This window comes from Pteropus alecto, unplaced genomic scaffold, assembly GCF_000325575.1.
Source record: "Pteropus alecto unplaced genomic scaffold, ASM32557v1 scaffold95, whole genome shotgun sequence".
NCBI classification, from domain to species: Eukaryota; Metazoa; Chordata; class Mammalia; order Chiroptera; family Pteropodidae; genus Pteropus; species Pteropus alecto.
Window position 1 is genome coordinate 11,240,628 of NW_006441071.1, and position 25,756 is coordinate 11,266,383.

The window sequence follows — 25,756 nt, forward strand, 5'->3', positions numbered from 1 at the left end:
TTGCGGGGAAGTCAAACATGATTAAATGTACACTGATTTGTGAAAAGTAAAGCATTACACTCAAACGTTAGCTGTTATTAACTTGGAAATTGAAGAATAAACATAATTAAAAGAGAACTGACACCCAGAATAGGTAAGTAAATAGTAAAAGGGCACTTAGTTTCTTTAAATGAGTTCAAGTCTCTTTCATTCCTTCAATATTTATTGAACAAAAGGCAGGAGCTAAGCATTTGTCTTCCATGACCTACACGAGATATTTGACATAAGCAAACACAAGAGAGAAAAGTCTAAGCACTATAATTAAGGTAAAGATAACTAGGGACCTCACGGTAGAGAGAGACTGCTTCCAGCTTCGGGTGAGCAGATAAATCTTCACAAAAGAGGAAGCAGTTAAAATGGCCTTGATGTATGTGTAGAGTTTAGATAAAGAACATAATCCAGGTAACAGCATAAGGCAAAACAGGGAGGTACAGGTACAGGGTACGAGGTAACCCAGTTTTGCTAAAAGCACAGAGTATTGGTACTGCTGGGCCAGCACACCGGAAAACAAGCTGCAGACAAGCCATAGAGGACCCTGAACATGTGTCTAGGAAAGCAGAGATCTAGCTAGAATGCTGGCAGCTGGGATTCCTAGCTCAAAATTCTGTCATAAAAGAATTTCGGAGTTTGCATTCCCAGAGTAATCTGACAGATTTTAAAGGGTGGGGCTAGAGCCAAGTGTTAACCTTCAATCTCCGAGGTGGTTAAAAGGTGAATGTTTGAAAAGAAAGGGATGGGTAACAATGCAGTAAGCAAAGTGACTGCTCATGGGGATAAAATATGAAGGAGACATCGTCAACACAGCAAAAGACCCCAGCTTTTATCTGCCACTAAAAAGTAGTACCATTATTGGAAGAAGAGGACACAGGTGAGTGAGGTAATAAACTATATTCCAGGATACTGAAATAATGTTCAAGGCAATCATCGAACTACTGCCTACAAGCTTTCTAAAACTATAGTGAACTAGGACACACAAGTCCAAATAATGAGAGAATTGTGGAAAGGTCTAGCCAGTCAGTCAGCACTTCCTATATCTAAGCTCTGTTCTTGGCACAGGAGATACAAGCACAAACAAGACAGGTCAAAGTGCCTGCTTACAAGGGACTTACATCCTAGTAGGAGGAAGACAACCAAATCAATAAAGAACTTAGAGAAGAGGGCCAAGGACAGAGCTCTGTGGCCCTCCAAAATTTGGACTTCCAATAATGGAGGCTGAGAAATAGGTGTAAAGGCCTAGAGGTAGAAGAAATTACCAGAATCCAGAAGGAACATCCCTCCAAGGTTGGCCTGAGGAAACCTTGAGGGCAGGCAGTTTCACTGGGCCCTCATTCTCCTGTCTGCTTCCACTGCCTGCAATCAACTAGAGGCCAGAGGGCTACTGTGTCTGTTGTGGTGGTCCACACAGACCAGCAACCCTGGGCAGACAGCAGAGTAGAGACCTGTGCAAGGTGGACTTGATGGCAAAAATCAAATCCAGCCCACACTCTCAGTCATGATGAACTAAAATAAACAAAAGCTCATGCAACCACTAACCACCTCTTTCCTACATGTTCTGATTCTGCACTTACTGTAAAATGATATTTTCCAAAAAAGGGAGAAAGCCAGCAGCTATTTGAAAGAGGATTCTGGATTACCATATCTGAAATTTGTGAGAGAAGTAAACACTGTCTTGCCTAAGGCACCTGGGGACACATGCTGAGAAATGTTCCCCAAAATTACCACGAAATTTCCAAATATCAACTGAAGGAAGGGAGTTGAATACCCAACCAGCAACGTCTCTCCTCAGGCTCCTGCTCTTTTTCCCGCAGATGAAGATGAAAACTGCTGTGCTTGAAGACAAAGTATACCTCCCTTTCATTCCCTGCCCTTCAAAAGACAATTCTGGATTCTGAAGTCATCGACACAGAAAGTATTTGAAACAAACAATGAAGAAAAACAGCCATTTGATGTGGTTATATGAACGTATTTCTCTTTAGTCACTAATTATAAGCAATTAGGTCAGATACCAAACCCCACAAAACTCAGAACTTGCCTTTGATAGCTGGCTATTCTATGTTCTGTCATCTGACAGCCCCTTAAGCACATAAACTCAAGATGACATTTCTTGGAATTTAATGAAGGTTAAAATTTACAGCCTTCCTTCTGCCACAGGAATCATTCATTCACTCAATTCAAATAAACCCAAGAACACAATTAACTAGCACTGTACATGCACACTGAACTTAAACTGCAGTAACTGCAGACTACGAAGATTCCAACTGCTGTTGTAGGATAACCATTCAATAATGCACAAGGTCAGTATCAATGATTTGACATCATGAAGGAAAAATGATAAAAACCACAAGTATGAACCACTGGCCCAACTCTTAGTCACATTAATCAGAAAAGAGAGTCAGATGAAGCATCAGTATAACATTTTTTGAAGAAGTTTATGAAGACTTTAAGAATCTGATTTGAATATTCTATATATGATAAAAGAGCTATCATACAACTATAATCTTGGTCACCAAGTAAAAGGAGAGAGGACAACACTTTCCACACCCAATAAAGAGTAAAAATATTAAATCACACTGGCTTTATCAAGTAAAAACTTGATTACAGAGAAGAAAATTTACACCTGAGAATTTAAAGCATATCACAAAACAGAAATCTCTCTACAATATTGTCTTTTAAGTTAATATAGAAATATCATTTGGGGAATAAATCTGATACGCCATCTATTTCTACAGTTAATACACAGTTTAAGTGGCTAGAACCAGGGAGGGAAAGCCAAGAAACCCATCTCTGATTTCAGGCCAAAGTTCAATGATTACTGCCAGTGAAAGGATCTGACCAATATTTTAAATTTCACTTCTGGAAATACTGGAAGCTTGTTTGTTGAAGATGTTAGCTGACTATTTCCAGGAATTCTACCTCTTCTTTTCATGGAAAGTGAGAGCTGTACTTTGATAAAGGTAATACAGAACTTATTGTAGAAAATAATGTAAAAAAGTCATTTTACTTACATGTATAACTATGACAGCACTAACCACTGGTAAAGGGCACTCCTTGAAGGCTACAGAAATTAGATATGTTCAGTGTTCGTTATAAAACAAAATGTAAAAGGGGAGATGGGATAGAAATTCACAAAAACAGCAGCATTAGTTAAAATTGGGCTAACCTATGGCAGATTAAAGTTTACATCCTTCATTGTGTCACTGTAATCAGTAAGTACTTAGTAAGTACATACTATATACAAGTGCTAGGTACTAGGGATACAGGTGTGAATCAGACAAAAATTTCTACTTTCTTAGAGCTTATGTTCAAGTTGGGGAAGACAGACAAAAATAAATAAATAAGCAAAAGGGCATGCCGAATGATAGGTGCTATGAAGAAAAAGAACACCAGGAAGAAAAAATAGAAATCATGGAGAAGGTTCCAATCTAAATGAGGAAAAGGTTTCAGTGAAATGGTGATATCTGAGCAAATACTTTATGAAAAAACAAGCCATGTAGATGAAAGCGGGGTTTTTGGGTGGGGGGGGCGGGCGCTTCCAGGTAAAGGATCATGGAATCCAGGGGCCTTTCGGCAGAAGTATGAGCTGAGCATTAGAGCTGAGTGGGCAAGGAGCAGGGAGGTAACAGAGGAAGTCAGAGAGGTGGGTACTGGCTGAAGAGTGATGATGTAGCATTTGTACACCTAGTAAGAACTTTGAGATGGGAAGCTACAGAAGGGGGAGAATGAGCAGAGAAATATATAATATGAATAAAGGTTTCAAAGGAGTCACTCTGGCCTCTGAATAAAGAATAGGCAGAAGCAGGGAGACTTTGGGAGTTATTGGATAGTTCAAGCCAGTGATAACAGTGGTTGGACCGGAGTAGTAATGGTGAGTATGGTGAGAAGCAGTCACTTCCAGGTAGATTTGCAAGGTAGAGAATTATGGTGAGAATTGATGTGTAATAAGAGAGAGACAGCAATGAAGATGTCGGAGTGTTTGGTCTGAGCAAGTAGAAGAATGGAGTTGATATTAAATGAAATGGAGAAGCCTCTGAGAGCAGTTTTTGAACTTGATTAAGTTTGTGAAGCCTATTAGACATCCAAGAGGAGATGTCAAGTAATCAGCCTAGATTACTTGGCAAGAGTTTGTGAGTTCAGAGGAAAAGTCCAGGCTAGAGATATAAATTTAGTTGTCCGTAGTCATCAGCATATGGATGACATTTAAAGCTTCAAGACTAAATTCCATCACATGGGAGCAAGTACAGACAGAAAAGAGAAGCCTAAGGACTAAGCCCTAGAGTTCTCTAAGGTTATAATGTCAGAGAGATAAGAAGGAACCAATAAAAGAGGTTGAGAATAAAAGACTGGGTAATGTGGAGGGAAATCAGAAATGCCTTAGAAACCAAGGGAAGAAGTGGGTTCAAGGAGAATGGAATGAAACCGTATCAAATGTTGCTAATAGGTCAAGTGAGATGATAATTAAGGAATAACACAATTTAGCAACACTGGGTTACCAGTGATTTTGACAAAAGGAGTTCTGAAAGCATGGAGAGGGTCAAAGAGTATGGTAAAGAGAGAATGGAAAAAATGAAATTTAAAGAGCAAATATAAACAATTCCTTTAAAGAATATTGCTAAAAAGAGAAGCAAAGAAAAGGGGTATTAAGTAGGATGAGAAGAGGGATTAAAAGAATCTTTTTCAGATGGGAGAAATAACAGCTTGTAGGATGATTAGAATGATCCAGTGGAGAAGAAAAAAATTGATGCGGGAAGAAGAGTAGGCAATTAGTGAGGCAATATTCTTGATGGTGCAAGAGGGGCTGGGGTGAAGTGCACAAGTGGCCTCAGAGAGAAGAAAAAAATAATTCATTTGAGATAACAGAATGGGAGGTTGAGTATGTGGTCACCAGAGCTGGCAGGTAGATAGATGTGTTGGTGGAGTCTATGGAAGTTCCCCATTTTCTCATTGAATGAGAAGAATGGTAATTAGCAGAGAATGAGAATGGAGACAGAGGAGGAGGAAATGAACTAGGAAAATGTAGCTAAACTGCTGGGCATCATGAAATGCCCACCTGAGGTCTTGGAGCTGGGAAAAGCAGTTGAGATGGCTGCAACCCCAGCCACAATCAGCTTCACAGGAAAAGCACAGAGAGCAGGGAGATATAGCTGGATGGAACAAGATGGGGGTTTTGCCAGATGAGTATGACACAGTGAGAGAAGGACAAGGGTGTGTAACCAAGAGAGAGATGACAATGATGGATGACAGAACATAACCAGATGAACAGTGAGAGCGTGAGAGGGGTGAGTGGCAATGAAAAGTATGATCAATGGATTTTAGTTCCTGCTGGGGCCCAAAGGTATACTGGAGTTGGGGTAGTAGAAAAAATGAACTGAAAAGACAACAGCTGGACGTCGCAGATTGGGATGCCTGATGTGAAGATGGTGCACAAATTAAGACCACGACAATGACTGGCCAAGGTAGGGTAGAGATGAGATCACTGAAAAAGAGAAGGGCACGGCAGGAGCTTTCTACCAGTAAGATATCCCCAGGACTTTCTAAACATCTCTCCCATAGCCCAGTATTTCATGTCTAATCTCCCACATTCTCTAAGTCACTTCTGCCAATGAAAATAATTCATAATAATGTAAATGATTTAAGCTTCTTTGTTCTTGCTTTTAATCAAACAAACAAAAAGCCTGATGAATTAAATAATCTTTAACGAGTGGAATATAAATCTCCCATTTATATAATTTCCTAAAAATCAGAGAGAAAAATCAATGGAACAGGGATGTTTCCACTGAAACCTTCAAGAATGTGGCCATCCACCAAGCATAGGAAAACATGGAGCTGCTGCTTTGAGAGTCGCTTGGCCAAATATTCAAAGGTCATTAAAACTTCTTAAAAACTCAAGCTATTTTAAAAGATGCAATCCTCCTAATAGAAATGCAATATTCAATGCTTTAAATAGAAATAAAATGAAGCATTCTGCTAAAAGCTCTTTGTGGGCCAGATCTGGTTTTATTCATCTTTTATTCCCACATATAAATTAACCTGCATTGAACTTTATATATATATATATGTACTGAATAAATGAATAAATGGCACAAAATTTATTTGATCAAAAGGACAAGTCAAAAAAGAACAATGCTATTAAAATTATAAGCTTATCTGTTATGTTTTCACCACTACGTTTTATAAAGAGTTTATATTGAACCTCTTCTCAAAAATGATCAATGGCTCCTCATCACACAAAATAAAAAGGTCCAAATTCTTTCATATAATATTCAAGGTATTTCACAGCCTGGCTCCACCCACCATTCTAAATGTACATCTCAACCCATGCAGAAACAATTGTCAGAAACATTCTACCACATCTTGCCTCCATGACTCACTCAAGCTGCTGATTCCCTCTTTCAGATATAACAGACTTCCAAACCACCAATACTTACAAAATCCCGTTCAACCTTTACCAGCTCCAATACGAGTCTGCTCAAAAAATGTTTGATCCCTGCCATGTTGGAATTAAACTCTCCCCGTCCTGCATTCCCATATTACCTTGTACCTTTATCTCAGCACTGGTCTGAGATAAAAGTCCAGGTTGCTGCATACTCAAGCTCTAAAAACCTGTCATTGTGAGCCTCCTACTACCCAAAATAGGTCCTTCCTCTACCACAGGCTGGTAATGTTAACTCTATTAATGAACAGCTTACGGTGGAAAGTGAACATGTTTATTGGCCCTTTCCTTGTTCTTTAAGAGCTGTACCTTGGATGCAATGTGTACCTCCCAAGATTTACACTATAGGAAGGCACTAGGAAGATAATAAGTTACCGCACCAGTCAAGGAAAAAGAAAAGAGGTCTCCTTATTCTTGAAATAGAGAAATGGATTTCCCCCATAGTGTTGTTCTCTTTCTAAAGGGTTAAAAACCATCAAATCTTGACAATGGAATAGCATAAAAAGTGCCAAGTACAATGAAGACAATGTCTTCTTAATGACTAGATGTGACGATCATTTTCTGTCTCTTCTAAACTGAAAGAGAATTTAACCCCCAACCTCAAAGTGATATCTCCAATTCTTCATCACGCTGGTAGTTAGAAGAGAATACACTAAACATGATTGCTTCAGGGGAAGGTCAATTTCTTTTGTTTCCAATCTATTTTACCATGCAACCCTCTAACCCCTTCATAGAAATGTGAAGGCCCTAAAAACAAATGCTTATAGGCAGATGAGAGAACACCCATTTTGCATAATCTAACAGCAGGAACAAATAATATGCTTCTTGAATGTTTCTAAGACAAGAAAAAAAAAGGAATGATGCATTCGAGCAAATTAATATGATGTATCTTAGAAACAATAAAGTCTATAAATTTCTTAAACTAAAAAGCACCTCATAAAAAAATTCTCTCATTCTGGATGCTTTCAGAATATAAACTTTGAAAACAAAATTAAATTAACTCCAAAATTTCATATCTTTGGCCCATTCCCATAAGTAATCTAATACAATCCTTAAAACAAACAAACAAAAACAGTCAAGCAGCAAAATCAGAAAGACACACAAAGAAATGTGAATAATCTGAATGGTTTTTTTTTTATGTCAAAGGGCACTCATAAGTTGGTCCAATACTTCTGCATTCCACATTATAAACATTGATTTTGCCTAAGTTACATGGCGCACCATCAGGGTCTTATTACACCTGGCCAGGGAGTAACTTACTTTTTTGTCATTGTCATAGACAGTCTTATTTAGAATGGGAAAATAAGGAATGTTGTGAACAAAGATCAGAAGCGGGCTGTGAACTTCAAACAAGGACAACTGGACAAAATTCAAATGGAAAAGCAGAGAGTGTAGCTGCTCCTAAAAGAGTTCGTAGCATCCTGACCCTTAATTTATTACCTGTACATATTATATCATGCTATCTTTTTCTTCTACATTGACAGCAATATGTTTCCATTGAAATTGCACAAAATATCAGAAACTCTGACGTCAGCTGGCCTTAGGGGATGTCAAATACAGCTTTTTGATTTTAATAGTAACCGTATGAATTTTCACCTGGGAGTTTTAAACTCTGCTTATATGTATTATCATAATAAAGTAAAAGCAGTCCAATTTTTCCAAAGTGCTAACTCCCTAATAAGGAAAAGAAGAAAATAAAGGAAGAGAAAGGAAGAAGAGAAGGAGGGGGAAGGAAGAAGGAAGGAAAGGAAGGAAGGAAGGAAGGAAGGAAGGAAGGAAGAACGACAGGCAAGCAGGCGGGCTGTCATGGCATCCTGCAGAGCCCATGTGCAGGGCATAAGCAAAAGTGATATCCACTGACCCATACCAACAAGAGGAGGTGCCAAATAACATTCCTTGACCTACCTCTCACCAACCCCACAGAGAAGCACTTTAAATATGACATGTATTCTTCTCCTTCTGACCCAAGGTATGAATTAAAAGATATGCTTCGTGAAATCCATTTTGCAAACTGAACCTAAGACAGTGCAATAGATTCCGCAATAGATTCCATAATTATTGCATTACATTACAAAAAAAATGTTTGTTTTACCACATGCTTCAGAATACCTATATAGTTTTTAAGTTTTAAACCCATTTGATTGCATTTAAATTTTAATACTAGGGAAACATTTTTGTGCAATAATTTTTATTTTTCAATTCATATCCCCGGGCAGCTAATTTTAAAAGAATTGAGTTATACTACCTACTCAATTGTTATAATACAATTGAGTTATACTACCTAAAAACTAATCCGATCATTTACTTTTCCTAGTATGAGTGTTGCTGTTTTGTCTATTTGTTTATTTGAAAACACAGAACTGAACTGTCATTCCTGAACTCAGGTTATACCTCAAGCATTTCAATCTTCACGTTCCATTTCTTTTCAGAAGGACTGAAATAGCCAGTATTTTGTTTGCTTTTTGTTTTATTAAATTTCTCAACATGCTGAAAATATCCACAGATTTGCAACAATACAGAAAAGTTACTATATAGAAAAAAAAAAAACAAGAATACAATATCATAATTCTTGAAACATCGATACTAAAAATGTTGGTGAAAAAATGTATTCTTTCCTTCTTATTTCTAGGCCAAAATTAGTACAGAAAGAAAGGGGGAAAAAATCCCATCATAACTCATAGGGAATACACACACACATCTCTGAGAGCAACTACAGTTCAGAAGACACTAGTACATGCTATCCTACTTAGAATTCAGTTACTGGGCAAAGAAACACCTCTTCACCTAAGCAGCAATGCCTCTGTAGTACAGCAAAACAAAAATCAGTTAACACACAAAGCTGTCAAGATACACATTCTGTTTCTCACCACATGCTATGGAAAAGATTGTGCCCAAGCACATTACCCTTCAGATAGGAAAGTAAATTGTATACATGGTGTTCTATACCTTCAACCTACTCCGTTCACATCTATTACAGTATATTTATTTCTGTTTTGATCCACTCTGTGTTTGGCTAAAGTATATGTGTTTCTTCTACACTGAATTCCAGGACTGTGTGGGCTCCTACAACTCTGCCTCAGAGAATGGCGGCTCACAGGAACTCTGTGAGAAATGCAAGTACTGCATGTACATTTTCTCACGTAATCTGCAGAATAACCCTAGAAGACAGATATGGTCCTACTAACCTTCATGGGGTCAGGAATGCTGCCTGCAAGAAGTGACAGCACAGCTGAGACCCACAGCATATAGTCTTCGATAGACTGGGAAGGAGCAGCACACTTCTCCCAAAAAAATCTGTAAAGAAGTGCAGGATGGGAAGAAGGGAAAAGTTGGGGTAGGATAAAGTGGAAGGAGGAATAAGACTGACAGATCACAGGAGAACACAGTGTAGGCCCTCTCTGGTTCTGCCTGCACCTTGAGAAAATATATTCCCAAAGGTTACCTTGTACCTGCCCATTCTGTCTCAACTTCCTGGGAGAATCCTTGAGAGATGGATTGGCTGGCAAGGAATTTCAGGACCAGGCTCCTACCTTACTCATTTCATCAGGGGTGTGGGGGTGCTCCTCTCTCAGGGGACAGTCTCCAGCCCCCACCAGCTCCCTCCTTCAGCCCCCACGATGCTACGCAGAACCAGAAGCAACCAGCTACATCACACAGATTCATAAATACACCTTTCAAATATCTCAAAAAACTCCACAACCAAAAAGATTTTAATTACAATTCCAAATAAATTATTTTAGAGATCCAGGAGATCAGTCAAATCTTCCCCTTTTGTTTGAAATACGAACAATTTGTATATGGTTGCTAACATTATTCAACAGGCCTGATTTATCTAGGACAGGTAGTAAGTGAAATGTACCATGAGAAGGGTGAGTATGAATTTTAACTATTTGACACTATTAATTCTAACATTCCCTGATATACTTGCTTACTTTCTTAATCATGGTATGCAATATATCAAAATCATTAACTAGCTTAACAGCTCACAGTCATCACTATAAATATTAGATACAGTTATACGCACTCAGAGATTATTGATATTTACACTCTGGTTTGAAGCTGAAAACAAGTAATTTACTCAAAACCTCAAATCTAGCAATTTATGTAAACCCAAGATGAAGAATCGATTGGATTCTTGGATATTTTCCTAAACTACTGTTCTTGTCTTTTTACCAACATTTTAAAAGCACATACATACACTTAATTTTAAGTAAATTCGCTACTATAAAATCTATATTTACATGCAAATACAAGATCATTCTTTTTAAAAACAAACTTAATTTTTTAATTGCACATGGTTGCTGTAGAAATATAAAAAAAATAACAATCCCAAAATGATGTTACAATTTAATGAATACCTTTCTATAATTTACAATACATGTGTACTTTCAAACATTAAAAAAAATCCTATTTTGTCATCTGCTTTTAATCCTAGATAGTATATTATGAACATGTCTATACCAATAAACATATATCCACACCATTTTTAATATGAATTAGCATATCACTGATGGATGTACCATAATTTATTCAACCATCCCTCATCATTGGACATTTACTTTCTACCAATTCTTCAGTTTCTTAATCAACACTGTGAAGGTGATCCAAATAAAATAAACACATCCTGGTGCAATTTTCTCATTTTTTCTACAGGGCATATTCCCAGATGTGAAATGCAGGGTTACAGAACACTTATTTCTAAGGCTGGTGGTCTGGGCATCCTCCTCTAGGTTGTCTTAATTGCATGAGCACTAAAAACACAGGGTCTTATCCTTTGTCTTCTTGGCCAGTTTGAGAAGTGAGAAATGGTACTTGCCTCTTTGTATTTCTATGACTACCAATGAGATTAAAGTTAGGTAGTTATTAGCTTACTATATTTCTTCTTTGATGAGCTGCCTTTCTTTCACTCAATTTTTCTACCTTTCGATGGGGACTGAATCTCAACTGGGCCTCTCTATGCTTTTTCTTTTCTATTCAGATATGGGTTAGTAACACTACCTATCATATAGGACACTTGTAAAAATTAGAAGAGTTAGTTAAGTTTTATGCCTGACACAAAGTAAAGACTCATTGAATTTCAGCCATGGTAATTATTAATGAATTAAGAATGAGAGGTTCTTTTTATATATTAATGCAGTGCTGTTTCTCAAACAATGCCCACTGAAGTACACCTAATGACAAAGAATAAAAATCACAGCCTCATGGCATCTGGGACGTGCCAAATTTTGTTAAAATATCCTATTTTATATTAAATATTCTTGCTTGACATTGTGCCCCAAATTACATCAATATCTGACTAAATGTGTTTTCTTTTTGAAATAATTTGTTATTAAAAGTAACATCTGTGGATTAATTGGAAGTGTCCCTTATTAAGGATATTAACCCATTATCCCCTACAAAACAGAATATTTGTTTATTTAGTTAGCAATTTTTTAAATGTACTTCAAATCTCACCATCTTTTTCTTCATGGTATCCAGCACGAATGGTGTTCTACTTGGAAAGATCTCCTCAACTTGAGGATCAGACATATATTCCCCTTTATTTCCTTCTAATAAATTTTATTTTATTTCAAAATTCTTTGTTTTTCTATTTGATTTATGTTGCTATTTTATATCTTATATAATTCCCCCATGGTATTTTACCTCATTTTAATTTACATTTTTATTTTTTAATAAGAATTGTATACATAGAAAGTATTTTATTTTTTATTAAAAAAATTGAAGACCATTCCATCATTTTAGAAATAGCATTTAATAGAAGAAATCCTTAAAACATCTGATAGTGGCAAAGATCTATCTACATCTCTGGTGATTTTTCACAGCCACTGCTGAATAGCTTGAGTTTATAAAATTAAATTTCTACCCCGAATACACATCAATGCCACTGGATGTGCTTGATCAGATAGTCCTAATACATTCAGATTAATGATCCGTAGGAGTAAAGAAATGTGTTACACCCTCGAGCCTTTTTGGCCCACATTAAAGAGGCCAGATGTTGATCTCTGCAGCTCTCTGTCCCCTCTTCCACCTACATGTATGCATATGTATAGCTCTCTTAGTCACAGCCAAAGAATCAAGGACATCCTTCCAAAATCATAAAGCTAGCACTGGACTAAGATAAGAGCAAACCCTTCTAGAATAAAATTTATTCCAGAACTACAGTCCTTTAGTATGTTCCGGACACAGCCTAAATGAACACTGAAGGATAAATATTTTGACCTATTTAAAATCCCTCAGAACCCAGATCGTAAGTATGCAACTTCATGCTTGGTATCTCCACAGTTTATTCTGAAGGACAGTTAGCATGTATGTGTTTAAATAATAGCTGTGCAACAATGATAGGGTACTAGATCTGCACCCACTAAAGGCGTAATCACAGAACAGGAACCCTTGGCTTACTTACAACTAGTTTCTGGGGCAGATTTGGGAAGCCAAAAGCAAGGATGTACTGATGGTCACTGCTACGGCACAATTTGAGACAATGGGGATCCCTAATTGCTTTTTTAAAGTTTAATAAATGTCAACAGCTCATGTGAGAGAGAAGAGACATTTATTCATGTCATATGTCAATCACTATTCCAGTATTTTACATTAATTACCACTTTTAATCCTTACAACTAACCTATATGATATTATTATCCCAATTTATAAATGTCTTGGCCCAAAATACTACCTATCAATGACCAGCCAAGATTCACGCCCAGGCAGTCTAAATTAAGTATCGTCTCTTTACAACTAAATGCCACTTAATGTCCCAAGCTAGGATCCTGACCTCCACCTTCCAGAAGAAGCTCAGCAAAGAGCTGGCTCAGCAGGTCTGAGATAGCTCAGAACGTCTGTCCCTAAATGTCTGGAATAAGCTCTCATTTCTACTAAGACTACTTCCTCAACCGGTAAGCTCCTGTGGTACCTAGTCACGTGGATGTGTTCTGTTCTCATTTTCTTATAAAAGGAGCACATAATGGCATCCAGGCTGGAGTCATTCCACTGAAGCCCTTTCCCAGCTTTGCCCAACTCAAGTTCACCTTACTGTGGGAAAATGAGACCTAGGCAGTCTTGCATACACTGCTACCTGTCAGCTTGTAAATTTTCACCCAATAAAATTTATTTATTTTTTGTACTGTGTGTTTGCATGTCTGTGTGTGTGCACATACATACACACTCCCTCTTTGCACAGCAGCTACACTATACAACATGTAGGAACCAAACCCATTAACAGCTTGTAATAGATATGAACATATTATAACCTCATTTCACAAAAGAAAGCACTTCGATTTCATTATTTTTTAGGCTAAATGCACATACTCCTATACATAAAATGAGCACTTTTAATAAACAACTAATCTAGAAGGAATATAACCAATAGTGTAAATATCCAGTTACATCCTTTTTTATCATTTTCTCTTCTATATAAACATGTCAATTACAATTTTATAATTAATAAATATCTACAACTCTGTATGTCAAATTAGGTCAAATGCTACAAGGAAAACCCACTCCTAAAAAACTTTAAGGAAAAAAATGTGTAGAGACACTGCCCTCTGCTGGTAAATAATACACACTGTCCATAAATGTTTAATTTGAGGAAAAAAGTAATGAAATACATTAATATTTAAGCACCATAGTCCACGATACAATTTAGAAAATCTAATAGTTCTGATTGCATGGGAATGATAAACACACATCATACATATTTTAGCAAAAGCTGATATGCAATTTCAGATTTTACTACAACAAATACAGAACATTACATTCTATCTGAAAATAAGTTTCAAAGCAAATCTCCATTTTAATTTCTTCAACAATTTTTAAATAATGTGTACCGATGCTGTTTTTTTCATTTTTGAGTAAATGAGGAATGTCATCTTACTTAGAGATCAATTAGTAAATACAGAAAAAAGTTTTAAATGGTTCAAAAGTACTATGAGCATGTACATACATATCACTCTCCTCCCCCAGGATATTCAGCTAAAGATCCTGAAGTAGAGAGATTCCAGAACATCTCTACCTTATGCCTATAAAACACATTTAGATATTAGTTTCTAGCTCTCTATATAAAGATACTATTAAAAACTATAAAAATAATTTATTGGATATTTACATGAAAACGGTCTTTAAAAAAATTCCAACAACACAGAAAGAAGTAAAGCGCATAAAAGGTGAGAGTCCCTGCTTTATATACCTCAAATTAATCCACTGGCTATAGGCTGCCATAATTAACCATATGTGTCCTTTCATTTCTTTTTTTATTCCATTTATATATTTTTAAAGATGGATTTTTAAAACCATAGCTCACACTATACAAGGTGCTCGTTAACTAGCTTTCAGAGTTTTACTTAACATAGTTTGGAGACTGTGTCCCATCAGTACATACAGATTTACACCCGTTGTTTTTAACAGCTGCATTGTGGAGATGTTCTAAAATATTCAGTCAATCCTCTCCTGCTAGTAACTACATTTCCATAATAGTAAAATGCAGGGGAGGGGTGTTGCAAACACCCTTGCTTAAAATTGGCCACAAGAATAGTTTCTAGAATCCCTGATATGTATCATAAATCTGATACTATTTCTACGAAAAAAAAATACATTTCATATAAATAGCTACTATGCAGTACAGTTTTTATTTTTGACAAACTAACATTTAGAAGCAACTTGATTTTAAAACTCACTTGAGTCTATAATTATATTTAATAACTATATAAAAATATGTAATGCCAACACTTTTCAGTGACTCAAAGATAAATCTTTATAAAGACCAAATGCTGTAGAAAGAAGATACGCATCACATATTTGTGAAAAACATTAACTTGAGTACTTACATGTTTTTGGCTATTTAAAAGATATCACCTTAAAGAGCTATCAAAAGCTCATAAAAATAGTGTATAACCTTAAGAATGACACACTCTCACCATTTAGGATCCCACTGATCTTTCCTCGTTGTATGACTAATTTCATACCACAATTAAAATCTCCAAATGAAAACACAAACAACTCTATAAATAGCACATTTCCTTGAAGTTCAACCTTGCTCATCTTTGTTCAGTAATCCATACAACTCCAGTGATTAGTTCTGCTATAGGCTTAAACTATAACATACAAATAGCATAAAATGGGCTAGCATTGTCCTCCTTTCACTTAGCTATAAATTTCCTCTGAGGGTTTATTAAAGAACAGCACAGTCACAAACGCTCAAGCTGTCATCAGGCTCCTTGCTGTTAAATTTATTGAAGCATATACTCTACTGTCTGCACAAGTCCACACACATGATTTGTAAAACCATAGATCCACAGATTGGAACTGATCTTTAGTAAGTTTTCCCCCCTTGCAAACTGCCCAATCCCAAAGAGTCTATCATCCTCTATTAAATGTACAGCTTAGCGAATGAATGACTACTTAGTCTATAGTTGTGTCCTGACTTTCTGTTGAATACCCATTTCCCTCTGCACTCTATTTCTATTTTCCCAAGACTGTTGTTGCCTCATCCTTTGCTTTCCTAGCTTTTGGATCAAGTCAAGACCACAGTGTCTAGAATGGGTTTGGTTTCATAGTCAGTGCCTCCAAAAATGGCAGGCAGAAGAACACCTTCTCTTGACCCTTTAGGTTATTATCATGATGACGTGTCCTGCTCTGTGAAGATGAGTACGATAAGAAGCATCCATTTAACTGAGGCAGGTCCAGAGGACAGAGATGGGCAAAGATACAATTAATTTACTGTAGCTGGCCAAGAAAGATCAAAGGCCTAAATAGAGGTTGGGAAGAGAGAGGACACTTCATGGGAGAGAGAGGACACTAAGCTGAACTCTGAGGGATGACTAGAATTTCTACAAGCTTTTTCAAGACATCGTTTTATATGTAATCAATACCTATACAATGTAAACCTGTTTAAGAAACAGAGAGCAGTCTAACTAAACTGAAGCCTAAGAGGGTAAAAAGTGGGCAATGGAGGTAGAAAAGCAAGTTGAGAGACTGGAAACAGTAAAGACTGCCTAGACAAAGGAACCAGGAAAAAGACAATCCTTATCCCATAACATTATGAGGCAGACAGGACATACTCCCACCTGGAACCTCTGCAACTCTCACAAAGTAGGACTCTCAACCCTGTTTCCCTGCAGTTATTTGCAATGTAAGCCTGAAGACAAAAAAGACATCTACAACTTGCTGCAGGAACAGAGTGGAGAATTAGGAAGGTTCTGCCTGGTCCACATTGAGTAGTACCTGGAGGCAAGGAAGGCCAGGTGGGTGCACAGTGACAGCTAAGAAGAAAGAAGAACACTCGTTCAATCCTAGGGCCATAAGCAAACACTGACTTCTGTAAATATAAACACAAAAATACTCTAATGCAAATGAAAAGTAAACTGCGAATAATATTTGTGGAAAATAGAGCCAAAGGTTCATATCCTTAATTCATAATAATATTCATAATAAAATACTTTAAAATACTAAACTATGAATAGAAAAATATAGGCTATTAAAATTGTTCGAATTCTCTAGTGATTTAAAAAAATGAAAACAAAAGATAAGATTCAATTTTTTCCTAAATAAAAGGAAATTGTTTTAATAACAGTCTCAGGGTCGGCAAAAATCATTTTCATGTTATTTATGTGAGTACAAATTCTGGAATCAATCTGACAACGTGTATCCAAATACTATTTGATTCAATAATTAGCCTCCTAAAATCTTATTCCGTAATAAAAAAGAAACTTAGACAGTAATTTATGCATAAAGCTCTTTACTGCATTGTAATTGGTAATACAAAATTTGTAAACAACCAAACTCCATAACAACAGAATAGTTAAATTAGGGTACATTCATAGGATAAAACATCCAGCTATTTAAAATAGTATTTCTGAGGACTTTAAAGTGGCACGAAAAAATATTCAAAAATAATAATATAACAGGACACAAAATTTTATGTATTTGACAATAATCCAATTAAAAAAAACTTATATGCTTGACAGAAAGCCTGGCTGAGGGAAGAGGGTCCAAGATCTTATCAAATTGACTCTCTATGGTCCCACAGTTATCTGAAATAACTAGAATATGAGACAGGGGCCTCCTCCCAAAGCCTAATCACAGGCCATTTGCACAGGAGGCAATTAATATTGAATTAAACTAAAAGCCAGTCTGAGATATTTGGTAGGCGCTGGTTAGCAGTAATAGGCATCCTGCTTCAGAGACAAATCCATTGAAGCAGAAGGTGTAGAACCATTCATCTAACTACTGAAGACTACTTTGTCCCTACACTCTACTGAGATTGAGACAACAGATAGCTGGGAGCTGGATACATGACATCCACTGAAGACAATTCCCTCCATGGTGGTGCCTATTTGGCTTTCTCCAGTGGACTTCCCATAAGTTAGTAGCACCATTTACTTCAAAGATAAATAATTAAAAAGACCAAGAAAATATATTTGATTCAATGAGATCTAGAAGGTAAATAGAGAAAATAAGGGCGGGGGGGGGACGGTTCTTTCAGAATGAAATTAACACAAATGCATTATATCAATCTAATAAATCTAAACTCTATATGTACCCATTGAAATTCTGGGTTTGTAAGCTTCCCAACCTTAAAAGGTTTCTTGGAAAACACAGTAAACTGTATCACCCTAATTCTCTTGGTAACTACATCAGTTACTTGGTAATAGAGTATGAAAGTGAGATTCTCTACTGCACAACTCCATGAATGGATATTCTGAAATACGGATCTGAACCGCCAATTCCTTTTCTTCATTTTTACTCGGGCTGCTCTGACTGGCAGGATCACAAGTGTGAACAAAAGGTAAAGTGGTAACAGGAACTGAACAAGAATCTAAGCTCAGCACCAACATTTTTCAGTCCAGCACTGTGTGGCTGAATTAAATCAGACCGATTTAGTTTTGCCACAGACTCCTTCCATCTCAATAGTATCAGCAACCATATCTATATAGTAACTAGACAAAAAAAAAAAAAAGCACCATGAATTGATCATAAGGAACCTACAGAACAGAAACACCTTTAAAGATCCACTGCTATAGCGTAAACCTCTCAAATCTGAGAATAGCAGTTTATTAGGAAGTCTTGGTCATGCTTATTCAAACTAAACATTTTAGGGCTTAGGATTCAGCACTAATTCTAAAGGTCATGATTGTAAGCAGCACCAAAACTCAGAAAAACCTCTCTAACATTCCCTCTGATCAAATGTGTAATACTAAAGCATGAAATAATATTTTCTAAAAATTATAACAATGTACCAAAATGAATGTAGTTTTACAGACATAATCTAGACATTTCAGAACTTAAATATTCAACATAAAGTCACTCATTAGAGCTACTTAGGAAGAAATTATGTAACGGAGAAGTTTCACACAGTTTGGAATACTTTCTTAGTAATCTTCTCCCTCATCTATCCCTTCAGTCTCCTGTCAGGACAGCCTCCAACGGGTATCTTTATCAGATACATTTGTTCTTCAACTCTGCTCTGGCATTTCCCCCCAAAATGGAAAAGTCTACATTTAACTTTTTAAATATAGATGGTATATGTTCTTTGGTTGTTTGATTTTAAGAAAGACATAAAATTAAAAGGTATTTTAAACACCATCTGCTATCTTGCAACAATGGGCAATAATTTCTTGATTGTCTTACATCACATATGCTTAAAATCTAGAGTAGTCTTTATGATTATTGCAGTTGGTATTTTCTTATTTTATGTAGCCCTCCTTGACTATGTGTATATTTAGAAACCAGGCTGAGTTTTATCTTCTGTTGTGCCATTCCTATTTCAATTTCCCATTACCACAGAACTATTGACAAAAGTCATTTACTTTTTCCTGTCATGTCTACCAAATTCACTGAGATAATCCTTTATAAGGCCAGAGAAATGCAATTCTAAAGAAACTTATTAAGATTTATTTGACCAATCCAATTCTTCAAATAAGAGGACACAGTTACAAATGCTGTCATTCAGTAAAACAGAAACTATGATGGCATTAACCATCTTCCAGTATTAACTGTGGAGGAAAATAAGCTGAGATGGCAGGTGCAGGCTGGGCCCGTCAACAAAGACAAAACTGGAAACGTGCAAGAGCACCAGGTCCATCTAGCCATCTGCTCACACAAAGGGAATGAAAAGAGAGCAATGAACTAAGGCATTCATTTTCAAACTCCTGATTTGTTAACAAGATCTGTGCAATGAACTCTTATGCACTACTGTGATTCTATAATGCCCCTCAGAAGAAAATCCAGCACAAACCACCTGTCATACTCTACTGGGATAAGCTAAAAGATTTTTCTAATAAACATCTATACTCTAAAAATGTTTTACTTGTTGCTCTTCTTCCCTCCTCCTTCCTCTTCACTCCCTTACCTTCTTCTCCATGTCTCTCCTCTTCACGAGGCCCATACCCCACCACCCAGGCCAATGCCCGCCTCTGAATGCCCCGCTTCCCATCTCTCTCTGCTCCCTGACTCCCTACTGGCTCTCTTCTTCTCCTGCTCGGCCTGGGACAGTGATAAGCCTTATCTGCTCTTCCATTTTTCCTTAGCGGTAGAACAAGTCCTGGCCTTCTGTTACCTAGCCCAACCAGCCTAGGCCCCTGGCTCCACAGGCATCCTCTGGCCCATGCCATGACGTTCAGATGCTGGCACCACCAAACACAGGCCCCCTTCAGCTCTGTCCTGATTCTTGCTGGGACTGCATTGCTCTGTAACTCGCTTTCCTCATGGCACCTGGATCCTGCTCCTTCCTAAAACTTTCTTAGTTTCCTGATGACCTCAGAATGAAATCCAAAGGGTTCTCCTGGTCCATAATGTCTGCCTGGATTACCTGGTACCTGCTACCATTCAATTTTACTCTCTACTGCTCCCTCCCACCACCACCACCACCCCACCTTTTCATTACACTTGCAAATACCTGGCTTTTCATCTGTTATCAGTTTCACACTCTTATCTGTTTCAGGGCATTTGCCCTGGCTAATCCCCTTGCCTGACACACCCTTCCCCTGCCTCACCTTGTCATTCCATTCTCAGTGCAAATGTCACATCTTCAGAGAGAACTCTTCATCATCCTTTATAAAGTACCTCCTGCCAAGTCTCTCTATTACAAAGCAGCCTGTACTTTCATAGCACTTATCTCTGATATTAGTTTATTTTTTGAGTACAGTGTGGTTTAGATCAGCGGTTAGCAAATCTCTTCTGTAAAAGGCCAGACAGTAAATATTTTAGGCTTTGTGGGCCATACAGTATTTTTAGCAACTAAATTACTCAACTCTGCCATTGTAGCAGTTAAATAGCTATACCTAAATGAATTAGCGTGGCTAGGTTCCAATAAATCTTTATTTATGGACATGAATTTGAATTTCATATAATTTTCACATATCATAAAATACTCTTATTAGTCTACGGCCATGCTACCCTGTACAAGCCTGATCCCATCTGATCTCAAAAGCTAAGCAGGTTCGGGCCTGGTTAGTTACTTGGATGGGAGACCACCTAGGAAGACCAGGTGCTGTAGGCATAAAAAATAAAAAATAAATTAAAAAATAAGGGATTGTAAGCTGACAAGGTCCTTGCCATCTGTGAGGTCAACCAAGGGTTGCCTCGTAGATAGATAGATAGATAGATAGATAGATAGATAGATAAGTTAGTTAGTTAGTTAGTTTGTTTGTTTGTTTGTTTGTTTGTTTGTTTTATTTGCCATAAATGAGATGTTAAAAGGAATGACATTGAAAAATAATACATACGATATTGATCAAGTACATAGATTTTTAAAAAGATATAAACGTATGCTAATATTTTTGAAGGGATGAAATACAAGAAGTTGTTAATAGCGTTTATCTTTAAGGAGGCAATTTGGAAAGGGTGTCATTAAATATTTTTCTGTACTCTAATATTTTTAATCATGGGCATATGTTTTTTCTTTTATTTTTATACCTTTGAACAATGGATATTGGGGTAGTAATGTTAAGAGCCACCATGATTTCCTTTCAAATCATTTTCTGTAAAATTAAAAGGATTCTAGTATAGACACACCATAATTTACTCAATGATACCCATATCACTGGATGTTATCATTTAATTTCTGCTGATAAAACCAGCACTACAACAACATCTTTGTAAATGAATTTTGTCTGTATTTCTGATTATTTCCTTGGAGTATAAAAAATGGGTCAAAGGGCATGGAGGTACTGATGGGTATTAAAACAAACTATCTACATATTTTTCTGGATGCTTAGGCCAATTACACTGTCATCAGCAGAAATGCAGAGTGCCCACTCTACCAATTATATTCTCGTGTACAAATGGAAATTTTCCTTTTATATTTACTAATACAGTAAGAAAAATAAATTCCTCACTATTACTTTGAATTAATACTAAAGTCTGAACACATTCTCAATTTTATCTACCTGCAAAAAACAGGTTTTCATGCTTTTTCAATAATCGTCAGAACAATCCAATATTTTAAAAAATACTTAAAGGAAAGAACCACTGAAAATTATTACTAGGCCTTATAAAAATATATTTTATGAAAATTAGGAAGTTGCTACAAACTACTTACTTTTTTAACTTCATTCAGATAAAAACCTAGAGTATGTAAGAGCCATGTATGGACTAGAGTTAAACACTGCAGTAATCTCTAACACCATGATTGCTTTCTTTCCAAGGATTTACAACACTTGGTCTTTCAAATTCAATATAGGGCCCAAGAGCTACAGTATGTTTTTGAAGACAAAAGGAATGGCTCCTTCAAATTCCTCCTCTCAGCAATTTGGCCCACAGAACCCCAAACAGTTAGCTTATGTCATATTTCTTTTCATACTGCCCTCATTTTGGTAGAAAGTACAAGTGAATGGATGTGAGAAATCAATAGAAATGTATAAAGCAATCCATCTGCCCAGCCTGCTGTTAGCACATATCCTGCAAATACTATCCCCACAGGCACTGCTCTTAGCACTGCAGGCCTGAACTCCCCCGGCTTCCTCAAATTAGCATCAGGGAGTTCCCTTAGAAATGACCCATGATGAATCGGTTTTTTCCAATGTGTTTAGTGATAGAGGCATGGTGCTAGGTGACTGCCCCACCTTCACCACAGCCTAGTGGGGCAACAGTTAAAGTTCTCTTTGCAGGTAGGAAAACTGCAGCTCAGAGAAGCAGGTTACACAAGTACCTCACAGGGGTCCAGAATTTCAACACAGGTCTGTGTGACTGGGTTGGCTTTCTGTTTACCTGCACTCAAATTAGCTATCAAAACACACTGATTAAGGAAGTACTCTAAAGATGGAGCAATGACCATTTGTATTTCTGACAAAGTTATGAAAAATAAAACAGTGGTCTACTTTCTCCAGACTTTGATTTTTAAATAGAATCTTTTAATCTCTCTAGTCTGGTGCCTAAAACATGGGCTTTAAGCTAGGTCTGACTCCCTTAAGACTGTAGGTTGCAGACTTCAGTGCTTCCTTACCCTCATCTAGAAAGAGAGGTGAGCCTCCCATTACTTTCCTAGGGCAAGCTAGCATTTTCCTCTATGTCTCCATCAATTCTACCCACCCCCCTCTTCCCAGGATTGGCCCACCGAACTGATCCACCATCACTGGAACAAGAAACGGGATGTCCCTTACACTAGCCAGACCCACCACTGAGCCAAGGTCAATTTCCCAGACTGGAATTCTGGAAGAAAGATTCAGTGGAAACACAATTCTAATCTACTACGTATCTACCCAGTCCCCACCACAACTCTTCAAGGCTCTTTACATATACAATTTCATTCATTTTTCAGAACTATAAAGAAACTATAATCTTACTTAACTATTTCATTGGTCATACTCAAGTATGATAAAAATTAAAATATAAAACAATAATAAGAGACACATAAAACCATCACAAAAACTGCCCTCAGTATTGTAAGCAAGAAGGCATAAAAGTATTATTATTATCCTCACTTAAAGATAGCACTTAGAAAAATACAATCTGATCAATGCAAATGGGAGACAAAAACGATGCTGGAAGAATTAGCTGTAAGCACTAAATTTTGTAGATATCGCCACAAAGAATTAATTAGTGTTCTAAGCTATCATGTTGGAGATTATTCCTCCAAAATGTCCAAGTGTCCAGAGATGCTTTTGTTTTGCCTTCCTCATTTTAGAAAAAGGCAAAAAATATTACTGGCTATCATTTGTAGAGGATAAAAGTCTAGTAACTTAAAAATAATAGGCATAGCTAAAAGAGAGAAAGAACTAAGCATTGGGCTTCTATATTAGAATTTTTTAGAGTCTTCCTAACTGGGGACACCTCTTTTCTTTGTATTTGCTAACACTATGATTCTTCTAACTGCAAAGGTATGGAACTGTTAAAACAGTAATAGAGATTAATCATGGATTTCTTCACCTATTTTTTATTCCCTTTGATATTTAACTATCAAAACCTTATTCAGTTATTACCTTCATCACTTTAGCCTTCTGAGAATGAACCTTGGTGCTGACATACAGTGCCCCTGTGGCCATGGCCCCTACGAGGAATTTCCAGGCTACAGTTCTACCAAGCAGTTTCTGAAAGAGGAGCACTCATCCTTTCTATCACCTTGCTAAGAGGTGAGGGAGGATAGACCGTGGATTCACAGATTAAAGCCACTGACCTCAGTGAAACCCCATTAAAACTTTCTTTTGATTCAAAGAGGTCACATCAAATGATCAAGTTAAGCAAAACTCCCACACCAAAGCTTCAAATTGGGTGTGTTGCTATTGTCCCATCAGCCGAGAAGGGATATCCTGAAGGAAAGCGACTTTGGTTGGCATGCTTTATTTAAGAAGTCCTCTTTTATGCTTAGCTCTTTTGCTGAAAAAGAAGTCACTGTATGGCTGGGCCAAGGGTTCAGGGCCCACTTAAAGAATTTTCCCAAGTCCTCCTTTCACTAACTTTTTCTTTAAGTTACCACATTGTATCAAAAGACTATACAGATATTTGGAGAGAGGTATTGTTTAATAGCCAACAATTAGCGACCGGATCATAAAGTTATCAAGTGAATCGAACTGTTAGCAAGAAGATCAATGGCCAGCAAGCATGTGCCTACATTCCAACCCAGCCCCACTAGCCACAAACTGCTCCCTCCCCGTCACCACCCTACCTCCCAGGCCATATGTGGACACAGCCAAACTCGGCTTTTGAATCCAGTTAGGAACAGGACCACTCTTTTAACATGATAGTCGCAGCAAGGCAGAGTCATTTTCCCAAAGAAAATCAGCTTATTGATGGTAGAAGGAGAACTGACTTTATTCAAATGGACCATGTTTTCTTTTTCTTGCATTGTCCAAAAAACTTCCAAATCAATCACTCACTTTTCTGCAATTAGATCTCAGGCATCATCTGAGTGGATGTGATGGCTTAACTTGTGAAAATGAATTTTAGCTATGGACTGGAAAACTTTAGGTTCTCATAAAAATATGTTTTAATGTGGTAAATATAGACATTACATTTATAAATAAATTACATCTATATTTTGTTCTGTTTAACAGAACTGTCAGTGAATGTTAGGTGAAATGTTATAAAAAAAACAACATTGTCTAAGTGGGAGAAAATGAAAAGACAGGCAAAATTCCTGTTTGAATTCTGGTTCTGGTACTTTTCTCTAAATGGTCTTGGGCAAGTCATTTAACCATTCAACAAACTATTTCTTGAGCTTCTATTACGTGCCTGAATAGAGAATGCAGAAATGAACGAATGATATTTTTTTAAATCCCTACTTTTATAGATCTTTCATTCCAGTAGAAGGGAGATAGACAAACAAAATAAATTAGAATGTTATAAGTATGTCAGACAGTTAGAAGAAGAAAATTAAGCTTAAAGGAGATGCAGGAATTATAGGAGGAAGGAAATAAGAGAAAGTTATTTCCAAATATTTTAAATAGAGATGATACCTCTTTGATAATTTAGGTTCAGCTTTGACAGCCCAAATACAGTGCTATATAATTACATTATTATATAAGAGATTGAGTTTATTTTATGCTATTTAGCATAATGGGGAAAAAAAAAAGAATAGGAGAAAAACTAGGACAGGAATTAAAAAACTGGAGGAAAAAAAAGATTCCAAAAAGCAGTCACAAAATCCACTACACCGGACAAAAGCTCATATTTATTTTAAAACTAGCTATAAACAGGTCACTCGTATCTTTAACATCAATGGTACTCTATTATATTGTTATTCTATCTTTTCCATCAGGCTCTCTTCTTTCCTCTAAAAATACTAAAGGGCACATTTAAAGAATAACTATGAAATTTCCAATTCTGCACGTACCCAAAATGCCCATTAATTATCAAAGA

General features: G+C 36.9%; 1 protein-coding gene and 1 pseudogene across 5 annotated transcripts in view; one reads left to right on the forward strand and one right to left on the reverse strand.

Moving 5' to 3' along the window:
* Positions 1 to 25,756, reverse strand: part of KDM4C (lysine demethylase 4C) — a 336,400-nt gene that overhangs the window by 202,211 nt on the left and 108,433 nt on the right. The window lies entirely within an intron of this gene.
* On the forward strand, positions 20,841 to 20,960 carry LOC112485025 (annotated as a pseudogene).